General features: G+C 38.5%; 1 protein-coding gene across 3 annotated transcripts in view; it reads right to left on the bottom strand.

The window, feature by feature from the left end:
• Positions 1-18,634, bottom strand: part of LOC131972874 (suppressor of tumorigenicity 7 protein homolog) — a 97,302-nt gene that overhangs the window by 40,760 nt on the left and 37,908 nt on the right. The gene's annotated exons all lie outside the window — the stretch shown is intronic.

Below are 18,634 nucleotides of genomic sequence, written 5' to 3' on the forward strand. Positions count from 1 at the left end.
TATTGATTATCTGAGAGCTGTTTTTAGTTTACAATAACAACATCTGACTGAGCTGCTGTCCTTGATGGATTTTGATTTTGATAATGCTTTAATGCTGGTCATGTTAGGCTGGATGCAGGTGAGGATCCAGCTGATAAACTGATTAGCCACAAAAATCGGAGCTTGAAGAAAAAAACACAAGCAGGCTTCAGTGATTACAAGTGATGATCTGTTTAGAGAGATTAGCAGCTAAACGACTTGTAATGTGCTTAAAACAAATCCTCACATCTCCGGCAGCTCAGAGCAGCAAACCTGGAGGAAGGTTCACTATGTTTTTGGGGTTTTTTTTGGCCAATTGTGGCCCTCGTGATGATATTTTGTGGCCCCCAACTTGATATGAAAGTTTAATGTGAGTTTTATATGAATGGCACTTTACCGTGTTGTGTGTGGAAGGTCCCTTTAATTACTTTTTTGGGTAATTTGGGTCTTTTTTGGTAATTTTGTGTCCTTTCTTATATAATTTTGTCTTTTTTTAATAATTATGTGTTTTTTTTGGTGATACTGTGTCTTTTTTTGGTCATTTTGTTTATTTTTTTAAGTAATTTTGAGTTTTTTCTGTCATTTTGTGTCTTTTTTTGGTCATTTTGTGTCTTTTTTTGGTCATTTTGTGTATTTTTTTAGTCATTCTGTGTCTTTTTGTGTCTTTTTTAGTCATTATGTGTCTTTTTTGGTCATTTTGTTTCTTTTTTAAGTCATTTAGTGTTTTTTCAGTCATTTTGTGTCTTTTTTGGTTGTAATTTTGTGTCTTATTTTGGTCATTTTGATCTTGCCTGTAGCGGCCCCCAGGTAATTTGAGTTTGACACCCCTGGTCTATATACTTTCTTTTTGGCTGCCATTCCTGAATGAATCATAAAGTGACACATTTTACAGACTTTTGGTGGTCTGCCAAAGCTTTCAGATGGTGTCTACAGGTGACCTTCGCCTGCTCCATGTGGTTCTCCTAGTAGATAATGAAGCTACTGTAGAGCTTTGTGTTTGGTCGGGGGTGTTGGGTTGTCATGTTAATTCACTGGGGATAGGCAGGGCGGGACAAAGACCCCACTCAGATGAACCCCAGTCTAATACCCGCACAGAAAAACTCACACACACACACACACACACACACACACACACACACACATGCATAAGCTAAGTGCAGCTGGACAGCTATTCATGGCGATGAAGTGGAGACTCTCGTCGGAGCAGAAAAGGGTCTTTCAGATTGGCCTGTGGTCAAACTGAGCTAACAGCTGCCGTCAGCCTGCGCTGATGAGAGGATACTGCTATCCGGCTGGCCAAGCACTCTCTGCTCTGTGTCGAGCCAAAAAATGTAGCCATAATTAACATACAGTCTATTCACATAAACTGATATAGCAGGGTGACCATAATCCAAAAGTGACAGATTTAATTTTCTAAAACAACCACAGCTGCAACAGCTGCCTCAAACACTTGTATTTGTAGTGAATAAGGAGTAAGTCAAGCATTCATTTAGATTTTAATTTTAATTTGTGCTTTCTCGTTCATTTTAATGCCTTGTTTGGACAAATATGATAACAACAAAAAAAGCTGATATGAGTTTAATTTAAGAGCTAATATCGAGACATTTTCCATGGTTTTCTTGATAATAACCAAAGTCATTATCTAGAAAACCATGGAAAATGTCTAGATATCAGCTCTTAAATTAAACTCTTATGAGCTATGTTGTTAGTGAATAAGGAATAAGTCAAGCAGTCATTTAACTTTTAATTCTAATTTGTGCTTTCTTGTTCATTTTAATGCCTTGTTTGGACAAATATAACGATAACAACAAAAATAGCTGATATGTGTTTAATTTTAAGAGCTGATAGAGACATTTTCCATATTTTTCTTGATAATAACCAAAATCATTATCAAGATAACCATGGAAAATGTCTAGATATCAGCTCTTAAATTAAACTCTTATGAGCTATTTTTGTTGTCATCATTATATTCAGAGTTCGAACACACTTTTCACTTGCTTGTAGTGGATAAGGAACAAGTCAAGCAGTCATTTAACTTTTAATTTTAATTAGTGCCCATGAGCAAGAAAACAAATCAGAACCAGCCAAATAAATTGCGAAAATATCACTTCGGGGCTCTGCAAAGCATGTTCTGGGCATTTCTCCCCATCTGGACACATTTCACTGACTAACCAACAACTAAATAAACAACAAGGGATGAATTTGCAAAACATTTGTTAGTTGAAGCCGGATTTCATCTGTATTTTGTTAGCGGGGTTGAGTGCATAGAGAATAGATCCTTTCTTAACTGGATGTCTTGGAATCAAAGCCCCACAAACAGAAATCATCCACCCTCCTTGTGTAATGTAATCACATAATCCTCGGGTAAAGTTAGAACATGAATTTCTCATTCGGAGTCTCAAACTAAATTAAACTCAAATGTAGTGGAGCCTCGATGTCACACAGTGAGCTGTAGAATGAGAGTGAGGAGTCTCACGACAGCGTGGATCAGAGAGAAATAGATATCTTTACAGGATGTTATTAAAGTGGAAAAGAAACGAGGAATAACAAGCGATTCTGCTGCTCTTGTGTGTCATGTTTATAGCAAGGTCATTGAGACGTGTCCCTCCTTTGTGTGCAGTGAATAAAGCATTCATCAATTAACCAACTGAAAAGGAAAAGACAGACTCAATAGCAGTAATTAGTGTCTTTTTGGGTCATTTTGTGTCGTTTAAAAAAAAATAATTTTGTGTCTTTTTTGGTAATTCTTTGTATTTTTTGGTCATTTTGTGTCTTTTTTGTGATTTTGTTTTTTTTTAAGTCATTTTGGGGGTTTTTTTCAGTCATTTTGTGTTTTTTCAGTCATTTGTGTCTTTTTCGGTCATTTTGTGTCTTTTTTTGGTCATTTTGTGTCTATTTTTGAGTAATTCTGTGTCTTTTTGTGTCTTTTTTTATAATTTTGTGTCTTTATTGGTTATTCTGTGTATTTTTTGGTCATTTTGTGCCTTTTTTGTCATTTTGGGTTTTTTTAAAAGTAATTTTGTGTTTTTTTTAAAGTCATTTTGTGTTTTTTTTAAAGTCATTTTGTGTTTTTTCAGTCATTTTGTGTCTTTTTCGGTCATTTTGTGTCTTTTTTTTGTCATTTTGTGTCTTTTTTTTGTCATTTTGTGTCTATTTTTGAGTAATTCTGTCTTTTTGTGTCTTTTTTAGTCATTTTGTGTCTTTTTAGGTCATTTTGCCAAAGCTTTCAGATGGTGTCTACAGGTGACCTTCACCTTCCCCACAATAGCAGTAATGTATGCTCCAGTACAGCAGAGGAGAGGGAACTGCTCCTCTAAAGATTTCACAGCAAATGTGGCTTTTGTTTTCAAAATCAGCCAATTAATTACAGCTGGCAAGGCTCAGGTCAACTGCTCCTTTTAAACCGTCGTTCATTCGGCTCTGCACGACAAAGATCTGCAGAAGAATATCATACAGATCCACAATAATGTGCTGTAATTTAAGATTTAACTAAAAGCCTCAAGCTTCAAACAGCATATTGTGTATGTACATTAGTCCTGTTATTATTGAATAAACTGCAGTTTAGGCTCAATCAGAACAAGTCTGTCCGCCCACACTGGGAAACAAAAGTGTTTATAGTTATTCTAAGGTAACTTAGAGGTGGAAGGAAAAACCAGCTGTCATGATAAACCGGGGAGATGAGACGTCATTTAAAATGGGGATAACAGATAACATACAGGATAACAGATCACATTTTCAGACTGTCTCTCCTAGAAGGTTCTCATAGCGTTAAGGCCCCCACACACCGCCCCGACGAGCTCTTGTCCGACGATTCTGTCCCCTCTCCTCGGACACAGTCAGGTGTAAAAGAGCAGTGAAACACATCGCCACGACGACTGCCGACTACACAGCAGCCTGTATGTTCTGCGCTTGCGCGAGATGCAATGAGTCTCCCTAACAACGGGTGGCGCTAGTCTTGTGACTGTAATCCAAAACATGAAAACAGGAAATGACGTAACGGAGCAACCATAGAAGTAACCTTGGAGATTCAAAACAAAAGGCACACAGCATTAAGCTTGTTATTAGTCTTGAGAAGACGTTTTGGACGTTTTGGAAAACAAAGCTTCGCTGCAAAATGGTCGCTCCGGCTGTGCGGCTGTATTTCTAAAAACGATGCAAAAAACGAAGCTAAATACAGTTGTCTCTCCCGTGCCATGTGTTTATGTTCACTCTTGTCACTTCCGCCATCAACCAGCAGCTGGTGGAACTAAACACGACCCAAACTAGGAGGAAAGCCCCACAAATAGGCTACTTCAGGAGCCCTCACATCCACTAGGAATCAGAAAAACTCCCTTCAGTAAGAAGATACAGGGTAGAGCAACAAGAAACATCTCAGAAACAAGAAGACGCAGGCGGAGCGGTCTTCATTTCAGATTATAGGCTATAGGCTATTCCCTTTATATATTTTTTTACATTGAAAATGCAGATATCTATAGTCAGATTGCAAGAGAAATACAGTAAGAATTTCAAGCATTTACAAGCACTTTATCCAAAATCCAAGCACTTTTCAAACCTTGAAATTCAACATTAAAATTCAAGCATTTTCAAGGATGTCAAGCCCCCGTACAAGCCCTGTGAGTTTATATTGGTGAGGCAGCAGCCAGAGAGCATGTTGGGAGGATAACGTGATGAATTGAAGGGACAAATTCGAACAGACAGACTGAGGACTAAATGTCACCGGAGACAACAGGAGATGTGACCTTTTGTGAAGAGGGGACGGTCGGCAGACTGCTGGTCTGACTGGAATGATAAAAGACACGTGAACACGCACACACCCAGACATACAATTACTCTTATAAATGCACAGTCACACACACACACACACACACACACACACATACACACACACACACACACACAGATCTATGTCCTTTAACTACACACGACAACAAATGAAAAGTCTATTTCATTATGGATTCATAAAAAGCTCCTGTGCTTCTAATCTTACTACCTAAATGTCTGAAAGGCTGAAACATATGTCAAACAGACACTGATTACTTTAAGTATCTTTAATAGAGTCAAACATGTTGTTGAAACAAAGTATAACAGAGAATATTAACTGCTCAAACACTCCATAAAGTGAAGTCTGAGAGCGAATAAATAATTAAGACGCACAGATTTTGATAGCTTTGTACTCCTGTACACTGAATAACTTAATTTCAGGGTATTTACATTCACATGCTGAAGGAGCTGGGGCTATTATAAATACAGTTCACACAAGCTTAACTCGTTTTTAATATTTGCAAATCCTTTACAGTCACTGGCTGTGCAAAAAGTCACCAACCGAAGACTTCAGAAGACAGTTTGATGATGAAGCTCTGAGAGTCCTCTACGGCAGCTTCACTTCTTACTTGTTTGGGGCTTTTAAAAGTATTTTAGTCCTATAAAAAAGTATTTTAATCCTACATGTTAACCCCCAGAAAACTGCAGATCTGCTGCAACTCTCAACTCTTTTAAATCAAGACTAGAGACTTTTCTATCTTTCATCGGGATGCTCCGATCAGCATTTTTGGGGGCCGATCCGATCACCGATCAAAGGAATCATAAATCTGCAGATACCGATCACTGATCACAAATCTGCTCTCAATCAATGGGAGATTAATAATAATCCTCAATATCCTGTATTTACAATCTAGCCTTGTGCACCACCTAACATGTTAAAACAATTGTTCTAAAATAAATAATAAATACAATACAGATCTTTACGTACCACAATCAGCTTTTTATTTGTGTAAACACTACATGCCCTGTCAAGAGCAATAGATGAAATAAAATTAAAATAAATAAGATTTAGTTAATGCAAAAAAGGCTTCAAAATCATTTTTAAAACAAAAAGAGGCATGCAGTTTACTGCCAATTCCATAAGTTTTGTTGTTATATCCCTCCACCTTTTACTGTCCCTGCTGTAAGGCTCCTGGCGTCTAAACATTTCAATTACGGTGAGCTGAGTGACGGGGTCTTTGGGATTTGTTTTGCCCGGGCTTGTTGCTGATACTCTCCGTATTCTGTTATGTGGCACATTCTCAAATGTCGGATAAGGTTAGTTGTATTAAATTGTCGTTGTTGGTTACCACCTCTTGGAATTTCGTCTTTTTTTCCGTCTTGCAAACAGCGAGTTTTACATCTTTTTCGGAAACTGTGAAAAAATTCCAGAGCGGAGAAGTCATGCTGCCGGCTTCACTCATGATGAGAGCAGAAAAACAGTCGCGGGTAATTTAACGGAAACAGAAACATTTAGCGGAAAACAAAAGGCGCTATACAAATAAACTTGCCTTGCCCTAAAACACTGTGAAATGTTTAATTAACCACTAATCCATGGTGCTGAAATAACACAGTGGAAAACTGTCATGAATGAATCAATTAATCAATGCAAAGATAAAGCAGAGTGAGACCGAAATCTCTTAGAAACATCAGAGTTAATGTTCTGCGGTAGCCAAGTCAGAGACAAGTCTTCAATCCTGCAGCGTTAGTTGGTGGTAGCACATGAAAACTGCTCATCAACAGCTGTACTGCATCTGTTCAATCAACTTACTGGATTCCTTTTTGAATTCCTGCTTTGATAACAGCGATGCAGTGGTGAGTTTTACAGCTCACATATGGAGCTCCACTGTGTCCTTCAGCGTGTTGTTAGCGTTAGCGTCACTGAAGGACGCCGCTGTGTCGAGTCATGCTTTAAATTTACATTACAGAATTACAAAAAATTACACTTTAATCACTCGTGAGGTTGACAGCTTCTGTTTTCATGCTTTAAGATTAAGTGCATATAAATAGGTTGTCAGCTCAGGATGGACAAATGAGCATCGGATCGTTTGTGGGACATAAAGAAGCAACGTGTGAGGAACACAAGACAAAGTTGGAGCTGCTGCTGCATCCCAACCTGCTGTAAGTCACTGGGCTCTGCTGCTCATCCCTGAAATGTTTGTTGGCAGGACGATTATGGAGCGTCTCACAGCCCGGCTCTGTGTGTCTGGCCTTGACTGATGGGGCTGCCGGTGCAGCCTGTCTGGGTCTAACTACCGCCTTTGACCTTTGAGCAAGGCGGAGTGTAGCCAGCATCTGTCACAGTAGCAGAGCTGGAGTTAGTCTGTGTGTGTGTGTGTCACATGTGTACAGTGTTTCTGCATGTGTTTTAACGGCTCTGTGTTGTTGTGTGGGGGTTAGTAAGACGCATGCATCTACAAGTCTGTGTGCAAAGTGAACCAGAACTAGAGATAGACCGATATATTGGCCAGCTGATATATATCGGCCGATATTTGCGTTTTTTACTTGTATCGGCATCGGCCGATACATTCGTGCGTTCGCCGATCAATGAGTCCATTTCACTGAGCCAACAGCAGGCAAGGCTCGGTGCAACATCTGCCATTCTCTGGTGAGCTGCTGCTGATACCGGAAAAAATAAAACACATGAAATATGTGGATCATCTGAGGCACCACCACCTCCAGGCCTAGAACAACATACACATTGTTTGCTATCCAACTGTTAATATGTTTTGTTTGTTTTGTTAATAAATGTTTATTTTTTTGTTTAAATTGAGACTTGTGTAACATTTGTTATCATTGTGTCATTTTTATCATGTAAATGGAGGGAGAAAAGGCAATATAGGCTTCAAGAATCGGCAGCACATATCGGGGATCGGTTAAGACTGATGTCCAAATAATCGGTATCGGCCTTAAAAAAACAGTATCGGTCAACCACTATTATACGGCTCTGTGTTGTTGTGTGGGTTAGTAAGACGCCTGCATCTAGGCAATCTCCTCTAGGCTTGATTACTGTAACAGCCTGCTCATCGGTTTACCCAACAAACACCTCCAGAAGCTGCAATTCATTCAGAACTGTGCTGCCCGAACTCATGACCACATCACCCCCATTCTACAGAACCTACACTGGCTTACCATAACCTCAAGAATTAAATACAAGATCGCCCTCATCACCCACCTTTGCATCTACAGCAACGCCCCACAATACCTCAAAGACCTTCTCACCCCTCACTCATCCACCCGCAACCTCCGCTCCCAAAGCATAAACCTCCTCCATCAGCCCCGCACACGACTCCGCACCATGGGAGACCGAGCCTTCTGCTCCGCTGCCCCCCACATCTGGAACTCCCTCCCTGAACATCTACGTCAACCCCAGTCTGTGGACACCTTTAAAAAAGGGCTTCAAACTTTTTTGTTCAGGGAGGCATTTTTAGGTTGTCCCTAGATGATTTTATTTTGTCTCTGCATAATGTACTTTATTACCCGTGTCTTTTTTATCTACTGCTGATTTTAATGAGTTTTCTCTTTCTTGTTTCTGGTTTCTGTAGCACTTTGAGATTTCTGTATGAAAATTGCTTTACAAATAAAATGTATTATTATTATTATTATTATTATTATTATTATTATTATTATTATTATCTACAAGTCTGTGTGCAAACTGAACCAGAACAGGTTGATCAGTTGCATGATCATTGATCATAGATCATAGATCGGTCACCGTTCAGCTACCCACATACTGAGATATCATTTGTGATGCTCTTTGACTCTACAAAAGCAAAGACTGTAGCTGTCATACCAACAATCCTCAAACTTATCTTGAACATGAGATGGAAACACAGACAGAGGAAGAGAGAGACAGAGTCTGTTGCTGTCCAGGGACAGAACAGATTTAACTCAAAATCTCTCATTGAAAATCCTGGAAATCTATTTTGGGTGTCAGTAGAAGTTCTTCCAAACAACGGATGTAAAGCCAAACCTTTTCCCTGATGGGCAAAAACACGAGAAATTATCTAACAAGTACAAGCTAAATTTCTGCCAAGCAGACCAGGAAATCAATTCAATCCACAGTTGTATTAGGTAATGCTAAACATCCTGATGTATAAATAAGCTGATCCACAGCACAGAATGAGAATCATCTGAGAATTCAGCGGTTTGAACGATTCGTTGCTTAAATTACAAAAAGCACACTTGGAAGAGAATGACGGCATTAGATCTCGCTTCAACTCTCTTCTTGTAATGTATTCAAGCTTTTAGGATCCAAGAGAGCATTATCTAAATCAGGGGTCTCAAACTCAAATGACCTGGGGGCTGCAGGAGGCAGTATCAAAATGACCAAAAAAGACAAAAAATTACACACAAAAAAAGACACAAAATGACCAAAAAAAGACACAAAATGACCAAAAAGACACACAGTTACAAAAAAAGACACAAAATGACTGAAAAAATACTAAATTACTTTAAAAAAAGACAAAAAAATATTTAAAAAGACACAAAATTATTAAAAAAGACAAAAAATTATTGAAAAAGACAAAAAATTATAAAAAAGACAAAAAATTATTAAAAAAAGACAAAAAATTATTGAAAAAGACAAACATTTTTTTTTTTAAAAGACAATAAAATTACAAAAAAAAGTAATTAAAGGGACCTTCCACACACAACACGGTAAAGTGCCATTCATATAAAACTCACATTAAACTTTCATATCAAAGTGGGGGCCATAAAATATCGCCACAAGGGCCTCAATTGGCCCGCGGGCCGCGAGTTTGAGACCCCTGGTCTAAATGAAGACTTGGCAGCCACACAATAACAAAGAGGGACACTTAAAAAGAAAGAGGTTGTGTTTAGTTGTCACTGATTTTAATTGCGCTTTGTTGACTAAAAATGAGAAAATATCATACATTTGGAAAAATGTTTGCAAACTTTGATGCTGCCAGAGAGTGCAGATAAATTGGGAGGCATATCTTTTTTTTGTTTATACTATTGATTTGTTTTTGGTTTAATTGGGCGCCCAGAAAAATATAAACATTGAACATTGTTTTCACTGCTTTGTTCAGATTTGTTAAGGTCTCTGATCCATTCTAAATTAAATGTCACGGGCAAATTACATCGAGGAGCCCCGAAATGCTTTGGCATTATTATCACTTTCATTTTATGTCATTAAAGCGACTGAATGGGAGAGAGACTCATTCATTACTTGACTTGCTGGCTGAAGGATAAGGCTGTTTTTCTGTCAAACAGCAACAAAGATGTGCAGGAGGCTGCAAGAGGCTGACACAATCTGTCAAACAACCTTTCCATTTTTAATTATGTTCCGCAACCACAGAGGAGAAAAGTAAATAAAGAAAACAAACATATGGGACATGAAGAGAAAAAATAAATACAAAGATTGAATGATGTTCCTTCTCCCTACCCCCGACTTAATCTAGCTCTGCTCAACAAGCCACTATGTAAACACAGATATCTGCTTCACCTAGTGTATTCCTCACACACACACAGATATACAACTAAGACATAAAAGGGCAAGCAACACACACACACACACACACACACACACACACACACACACACACACACACACACGCACACACAGCCAGCAGGCCTTCGCCCACGCGCTGAGCAAACCGTCCACTTCATGAATATCAATACAAAATGTACAGGGCCACCTGCTGTACACAATACAAAGGCCATTTGCAAGGGAAAAGATCAGAAACACAGCTACCGTACAGTTCCTGACTACAAACAGAGAAACACCACATTACTTACCCTCCATTCCACTGAAACATCTACCAGAGCCACCAACACACTGGTGAGGCTTTTTCTCCTTTTAAATAAAAAATATTGTTGGCAAAGACACAGTGAGAGTGAGATTTTTTGTGCCTCTAACAGCAGAAATCAAGATTGTGTTTCCCCATTGGCTGCCCACATCCATACAGCGGTCCAAGCAGCCTTTCATGGAGCACATTTACTGGTGGGGGGGTTTGTTTTTCTTGATTGGCTGCTCTCTGTGACTGACAGCAAGACCGAGCAATTGTAAGCAAGCTCTGTTCTGCTCTGCCTCTAGTAACCCGGCAGAATAAATACAACAGGGGGGGTGTGTAGATAGCAGTCCAGCCAATCAATAAGATGGATTTTAATGAAGGGGGGTGGGGCAGGTGCTCCTCAGCCTCCTCCTGCAGGAGTAACGATGACAACCCCTAAATGACCCTACAGCTGATGGATGGAGGAGCCTCCTCAGTGCTGATTAGAGAAAGATAGTCAAGGCTCAGTCTATGATAATTGTTATAGAAATATTTTATTAACTCTATGGAGTCTTGGGCTATTTTGTCCATTTTTGAATCCTTTTCATGTCTGTTGTGTGTTTTGTGGTCCTTTTGTCTTCTCATTTTGTGTCTTTTTTTGGTAATTTTGTGTCTTTTTTGGTAATTTTGTGTCCATTTTTGTCTCTTTTTTGGTAATTCTGTGTCTTTTTTGTCATTTTGTGTCTATTTGTGTCTTTTTGGTCATTTTGTGTCTTTTTTATTCATTTTGTGTCTATTTTTGTCTTTTTTTGGTAATTTTGTGTCTTTTTTGTAATTTTGTGTGTTTTTTGGTAATTTTGTGTCTTTTTTGGCAATTTTGTGTCTTTTTTTTTTAGTAATTTTGTGTCTTTTTTGGTCATTTTGTTTCTTTTGTGTCTTTTTTTTAGTAATTTGGTGTCTTTTTTTGGTCATTTTGTGTCTTTTTTAGTCCTTTAGTCCAACATAAAATGTGATTTTGAATCTTTTTTTTACTATCAAACACTATCATGCTCAATAAAAAAAAATTAAATGTTGCAAATGTGAACAAAGGTTGCAAATATAACATATAAGAGGGTTACATCCAGTTCTATCATTTTATACTAAATATATTTGACCTTGTCTCCAGTTTTACTTGGAGGTAAATTTACAGTAGGGCTCCCCGCTGCTTTGTTTTCTAGTCTGGATGTGATGAAGAAGTCTGGATTTGGTGCTTTTGGAGACTCCAGAGGGTTAACCTAGAAACCATTCATAAGATACCGGTTGCCATTTGGCACACATTTACTCTTCAGCCTGCTATCACTCCACCACTGAGCAGCTTTAATAGAGTGAGTGGGGGGTTAAGTGCCTTGCTTTAGAGCCCCTCGGCACAAGTTGTTGTTAAGGATGGGGGGAAACATTATCATTTGTCTTCACCCGCCACAGAATGTCCCTCTTGATCCATTGATTAGATCCAGTGACCTTCTGGTCACATTCTTCCTTCAGCTCGCTGAGATGCAGAGAAGGATGGAAGAGAGCCCAGTGAAATTAAAAGGCTGACAAGGTTAGCTGCAGTTCTATGTTAGCGTTCCAACAATGATGATGACAAATACGGCGATTTCCTCTACGAGATGCCACTAAACTGATTAAATTATCACGGCGCTTCCTTCAAGATCCACCAAGAACAATTCTCATGCAGCCACCTCCACTAACGGCCCTGTGATGTACGCCTTTTCTCATCATTAGGAGGATGTGAATTACAATTTTAACCTCAATTTTAAAGCACAATCAGGAATCAAAGTGAGACTGAAATGTTTGCCTGGATTCATGATGTCCAGGATTACAATCAATGATACTGGTTAAAGCTGTATTGGTTTTTTTGTATTTTATTTGTTTTCTGATCAAATGCACTATGTGCTGCACTTTTCTAATGTATTTTGGAATGTATTTTTACGGTTAAAGTTGTTGTAGGGCTGTTGACCCGAGGAAGACTAGCGAACTGCCATGGCACAAGCTAATGGGGATCCTTTAATAAAACATAAAACATGTTTTTGCAGGAGCTAGCACTGCCTTAAAGCTCAAAAATAGGAAATAATAGTAAGACTGGTCTTCACAGTAGGGGTGCACTTATTGCAATTTTCTGGCCGATCACCCATTTTTAAAAAGCCTGACCTGCCGATTCCGATTTTTTGGCCGATACTGATTTTTTTACAACTCACAGAATACACCTTCAATGTTTGAATCTTATTTTAATGAAAAACAATAACACAGCAGTATTTTTCTTTAACAAATAAATAAAATCACAATGTCTGAGGTAGTTAATAAAATATTTACAGGGCAAACTGCAAAGAACTGCAACCATAAATAAAGTGTCCTGAGATTTTGGTTTCTTTATAGTACAACAAGAACAAATGCCCAAATGCAGCAGTTTTGTGGCTATTCAAATGTTAAAATAACCTTTGCAGGGCGGCTGTGGCTCAGTTGGTAGAGCGTTCGTCCAGTGATCGGAGGGTTGGTGGTTCGATCCCTCACCATGGCAGCCTACATGTTGAAGTATCCTTGAGCAAGATACTGAACCCCAGATTGGTCCTGATGCCGTTCATCGGTGTGAGAATGAATTCCCAATGGTGGCAGGTGGCACCGTTTAGGGTAACCTCTGCCACCAGTATGAATGTGTGTGTGAACGGGTGAATGAGTGCAGTCTGTAGTGTAAAGCGCTTTGAGTGGTCGCAAAGCCACTAGGAAAGTGCTATATAAGTGCAGGTCCATTTAACATTTATTTGACTATAATGAAACTTGTTCACAGTCCCAAAAAATGCTAGTTCGCATTAATTTTCTTTCTTTAATTATTTTTATTCATTGCCAATGTGGCTGATGTTCAGACATGTTTTCTCCAACAAGAACTCCAAACTAAACGACAGAAAAGCTCATTTGTCAACACCAGCCACAACGACACATATAAGTGTTTGTCCAAATGACACAAATGAGCGTTTTGCAGTACAGAGCGTGGTGGCAGGTGGCACTGTTTAGAGTAGCCTCTGCCACCAGTATGAATGTGTGGGTGAATGGGTGAATGAGCGCAGTCTGGAGTGTAAATCGCTTTGAGTGGTCGCAAAGCCACTAGCAAATGCTATATAAGTGCAGGTCCATTTACCATTTAGATAAGATCGCTAGATAAGATAAGGTTTGTCGTAAAAGAGTCGGCCGATTGCAGATACGCAAAATTAAGGAAATTGGTGCCCCTACTTTACAGTATTGTCAAATGTGAGATTATCGCAGCAAGTGCCAGTGAAGAGTGTTTAAATCCAGGTGTTTACACTTAAAAATACTCTCAAAGTCAAACAGCTGCTACATTAACAGCTGAACGCCTGTAGAGTGCAAACAGCAACATGGTGACAGACTTTAAAGACTTCTCAAATTATGATCTCCATAATTTATTCCTCCTTTTCTAGAAGTCCTATAATTTCAACAACAATCACGCATTGGCAAAATTACACAGTTTCTTTGTTCCATGAGGGAGGAAGAGGTCCACCATAGTGTCCTGCCCCTTAAAACCATCATTAAATACTCTCCGAGCAGATCCTGTGTCAGCCAAATGGCCCAATATTCGGTCCATAACATGCAGCCGCGGGCGTTAATCATATTCCAGCTCATTCTGCAAACTACCCAAAATCTCCCTTTTCATCAGTAGCCAAGCACACATAATGATTATTGCAGAGGGAGTCTGCCAAGAACAGCGATGTTTTCATTCCTCACCCCGTCTACAGCAGAGGCTCCAACTCATCTGACTAATTGACACCAGTCCACTGCACTCTGTTGGTCGTTGGTCACATCAACTTCTCTAATCTTTCATCAATGCAACTATCAGGACTCTTACTTTATTATGAGGAAATATTATCATCCAGACAAGCAGGGATCTTACAGCCACCAGACATCATTCTCAACTTAATAAGCTACTCCAGTAGTCTGGCTTTTTGACTGCCAATAGCAATAAAGTGATGCTGGCAAACACAATTTATACCAATATTTATAATTTTAACATTTTAAAATGTTTAAATCCATAAATCTGAACATGATAATGCCAAACAACTGCAGGGAAAACGGATGAAAAAAATATATTTAGCTCAAAAAAGATCCAGAACTTTCAAGATGACGCACATAATGACATTTAGTTTGAGCCAATATAGAACATAGAACACAAGGGTGATTCTCATGAAGCCAGTCTAAACTATGTCTGTGAAGATTATAAAGACATACTTTATTAAACTAAATATATTTCACTTTTATATGAATGAATAATATAGCCATACTGAGGCACAATTCATTTTTTTGTGTTTAAAATAATATTTTCTATATTTTTAAACATATTTTTGATTCATAAATTCATTACTGTAATGCGTCCAGATAAAAATATCATGGTTTCCCCACACTTATATACAATAATATTTAATAAACTTTATAAAAAATAAATACACATTTGTTTAAAAATGTATAATTTAACAGAATATAATCAAATATAATGGTTTTTAACAATAAATCTGAATGAAAATTGATGAGAAAAAATTGTTAAATGTTACGGTAATGATAGAATTGTTTGCATCAAAATATGTGTATATTTTAATAAAATTAATTTGGTGATACCAGCTACCCTTGAGCATATTTAAGTGCTTACCAAAGAAAAAAAAAAAACCTTTTGTTGTTTTTTCTATTTAAAAATGTGTTACGGTAATGATTTTTGCTCACATTGTCTCTAAAATGTGTCAGAAAATACATTACATTTTCAAATAGATTATAAATTCATATTAAACAGTGACTTTAGATTGTATATGTTATAAAGGGTCAAAGAAAATATGTATTCAATGCTCTTGGATTGTTGCTATGAGCTGCACCATGTTCATGAGAATCACCCAATTGAGTGAGAGCACACTGGTTATGTATTATTTGTGGCTCTGGTGGGAATCAGCCTCACTGACATCCCAGAAATGGTCACCCAATTGCTCCAAAAATGAAAAATAAAACACTTAAGTACGCTCCAAGTAATTTAACAAACCCATATCAAGAGGGGTGAGTGTGCAGCAGAATGACCTCACCTCCCCTGGTTCTGGCCAAGCCTACCATCATTAAGACTCAAGAGCCTGAGCTCTGTTACTGTTGGCACGGGCCGCCGACCGCTGGAGTTATGGATGGCAGCAGCAAATGGCCTGGGAGCTGGTCCTGTTTGTTGAATAGTTTCACAACCAGCCTCACGTCCATATATGGAGATTTTGAATGCCAGTGAAGTGACTTTAGATGATGTTAAATGTTTCCAGGTTTCTCTATTAAATAGTTGAGAATGAGATCTCGTCTGACCACCCTGTGGTTTACTTTCTAATTTACTATCCTCCTGTGCAGCGCTGCACAGCTATGAATGTTCAAGGTGACGACTAATTGTAATTCTCTTAAATAGCAGCTAATAAACATTGTTTATCACTTTCTTGGAGACTAGATGCTTAACTCCAGTATGTCTAAATTTCACGTTACACTGAATGATAAACTTAATTTGTTTAGATTGGTTTTAGTCATTTTAAAATTTTTAATATTTGCTTAGCCTTCTGCCCCCGCGACCCGGCCCTGAAAAAGCGGACGAGAATGGATGGATGGATGGAATATCTCCCGATTAATGAAACTGGCAGTTAAGTTGACAATAATTACAAAATTGTGCCATCCTTTTGGCAGATTCTCTCCAATGACATGCCATATAGTATCAAAAGTATGAGCAAGTCCACACTAAACAACAGCTAGCTCAATGTTCAGTTTAGACGGATTAAAATTAAACTAGTTCAAGTTCATCGTTCACTATTTGACTATAATGAAACTTGTTCACAGTCCCAAAAAATGCTAGTTCGCATTCATTTTCTTTCTTTAATTATTTTCATTCGTTGCCAATGTGGCTGATGTTCAGACATGTTTTTTTTCCAACAAGAACTCCAAACTAAACGACAGAAAAGCTAATTTGTCATTAGCACCCACAACGACACAACGGTCTCAAACTCAAATTACCTGGGGGCCGCTGGAGGCAGACACAAATTGACCCAAAAAGTCAAAAAATTACAAAAAAAAGACACAAAATGACTGAAAAAACACAAAAATTACTTAAGAAACAAAATGAACAAAAAAAGACACAAAATGACCAAAAAATACACAAAATTACTAAAAAAGACAATTATTTTAGAAAGACACAAAATTACCAAAAAAAGACACAAAATTACAAAAAAAGAAACAAAACGACCGAAAAAAAGACACAAAATAACCAAAAAAAGACAGAGAATTACCAAAAAAGTATTTAAAGGGACCTTCCACACACATCACGGTAAAGTGCCATTCATATAAAACTCACATTAAACTTTCATATCAAGGTGGGGGCCACAAAATATCGTCACGAGGGCGGCAATTGGCCCGCGAGTTTGAGACCCATGGTCTAAAACGTAAATATGAGTCGTATTTTGCTACCTATGGGGTCGTTTTTGAGAGGAGACCAGTCTTGCAAAAACATCAGCATGTTCATCCACAAGACTGACGACAGATTTCTCCTATCTGAATAGAACCTAGCAGTAGTGGTGGCATGTAAACCCAGGATTCAGTTTCCTCTCTTAAAATGTGATATTGGATGCCGAACACGAGTGTACAAGCGTTATGGGGAGGTGATTTCCAGATCAGTATCTGTTGGGTGAGGGTTTAGGGTCAGAGGTCGCGATCCATGAGAATACATTAGTGTCTCTTTAATGGGATGTGAGATTGAGCCCTCACTAAAGATCCTTTATCTAAAATAAGCCTCCTTTTTGGCTCGCTCAAGTTCCAGCCACTATATGAGCTCAAGAGACAAAAATAGCAGAAGTCAGCAGTTACCACAGAAACCCGATCGCTCTGCCGTTTTGCCGTTCTTACGGGGGTTACCACAGCAACAGAGACAACTGGTTGCTGTCAGAGTGCAGTTTGGCTTTTATCAAATGGCCATTTTCAATAAGCACCTTATTCTGCTTGTGGGCACCGACAGAGCAACAAACAGACAACACACACCCCGGAGCTTCCTCAGCAAGACAGTTCAAAGCCCATTAGTGGCGAATCCCCGTTGAAAGATGATGTGATCTTGACAGGCAAAAATAATATCCAGCTTAAAAAGCAACATAATGGCCGCTGATGAAATAGCAATTGCACAACGTTGAAGACATATGAGCGATATAAGTGATATAAGGTACGGCCTGGAGCAATCCTCCCACAATCAAACATACCTCCATTTGCCAATTGCATTTCCCTGAGCTCGTCCTTATCAGCAGGCACGCTGTTGGCAATCCAACATCAATCTTATATGAACAGCCTCCTGGTCTACAGTTAGTACAGTGTTTCCATCAGAGTATGTGGACAACCGGCACTCTATTTTAGGTCGGGGCAACCCCAAGAAGATTTTCATCGAGTTTGAAATTCCACTGCATCACACATGTAACAAAGCATATTACAGATTACTGAGTAGAGATTAGGGTTGTCAAAAGTATCCATACTCAAAAAAGTATCGATACTAAAACGTATCCGGATACGATACTCTTTTTTTTTTAAAGTATCGATTACTATATATATATTATTAGCCATTAGCCGCAGCTAGCAATTAAAGGCTGACGTCACGTTAATGATCATAAACAACGTAAATAAATAAATCAGGCACGTAGTACGCCCATATTGCGTTAATTGACACAGTGTCAGTATACATAAGCAGAGAGTTAATAAGTTTACATAAATGTTGGTGACTGAAAAGTGTTATTTTCTCTCTTGAAGTCCCAGAATGAAGCAGAGAAAAGTCGACCTGCAACCAAACAGCAACACACACAGCCGACTCTACCGTCTGTGTTCGACCGACAATGAAAATATGTCTGTTAATTTTTACATGTTGCATTTTTCTTGTTAATAAAAATATTTCTGTTAAATTTTGGGGTCTTTGTTTTTATCCTTGTGGTATCGAAAATGGTATCGAGTATCGAATATTTTCCTGAGTATCGGTACCGAGTTGAAAATTTTAGTATCGTGACAACCCTAGT

The sequence above is a fragment of the Centropristis striata genome, chromosome 6 (assembly GCF_030273125.1).
Source record: "Centropristis striata isolate RG_2023a ecotype Rhode Island chromosome 6, C.striata_1.0, whole genome shotgun sequence".
Classification (NCBI taxonomy): Eukaryota; Metazoa; Chordata; class Actinopteri; order Perciformes; family Serranidae; genus Centropristis; species Centropristis striata.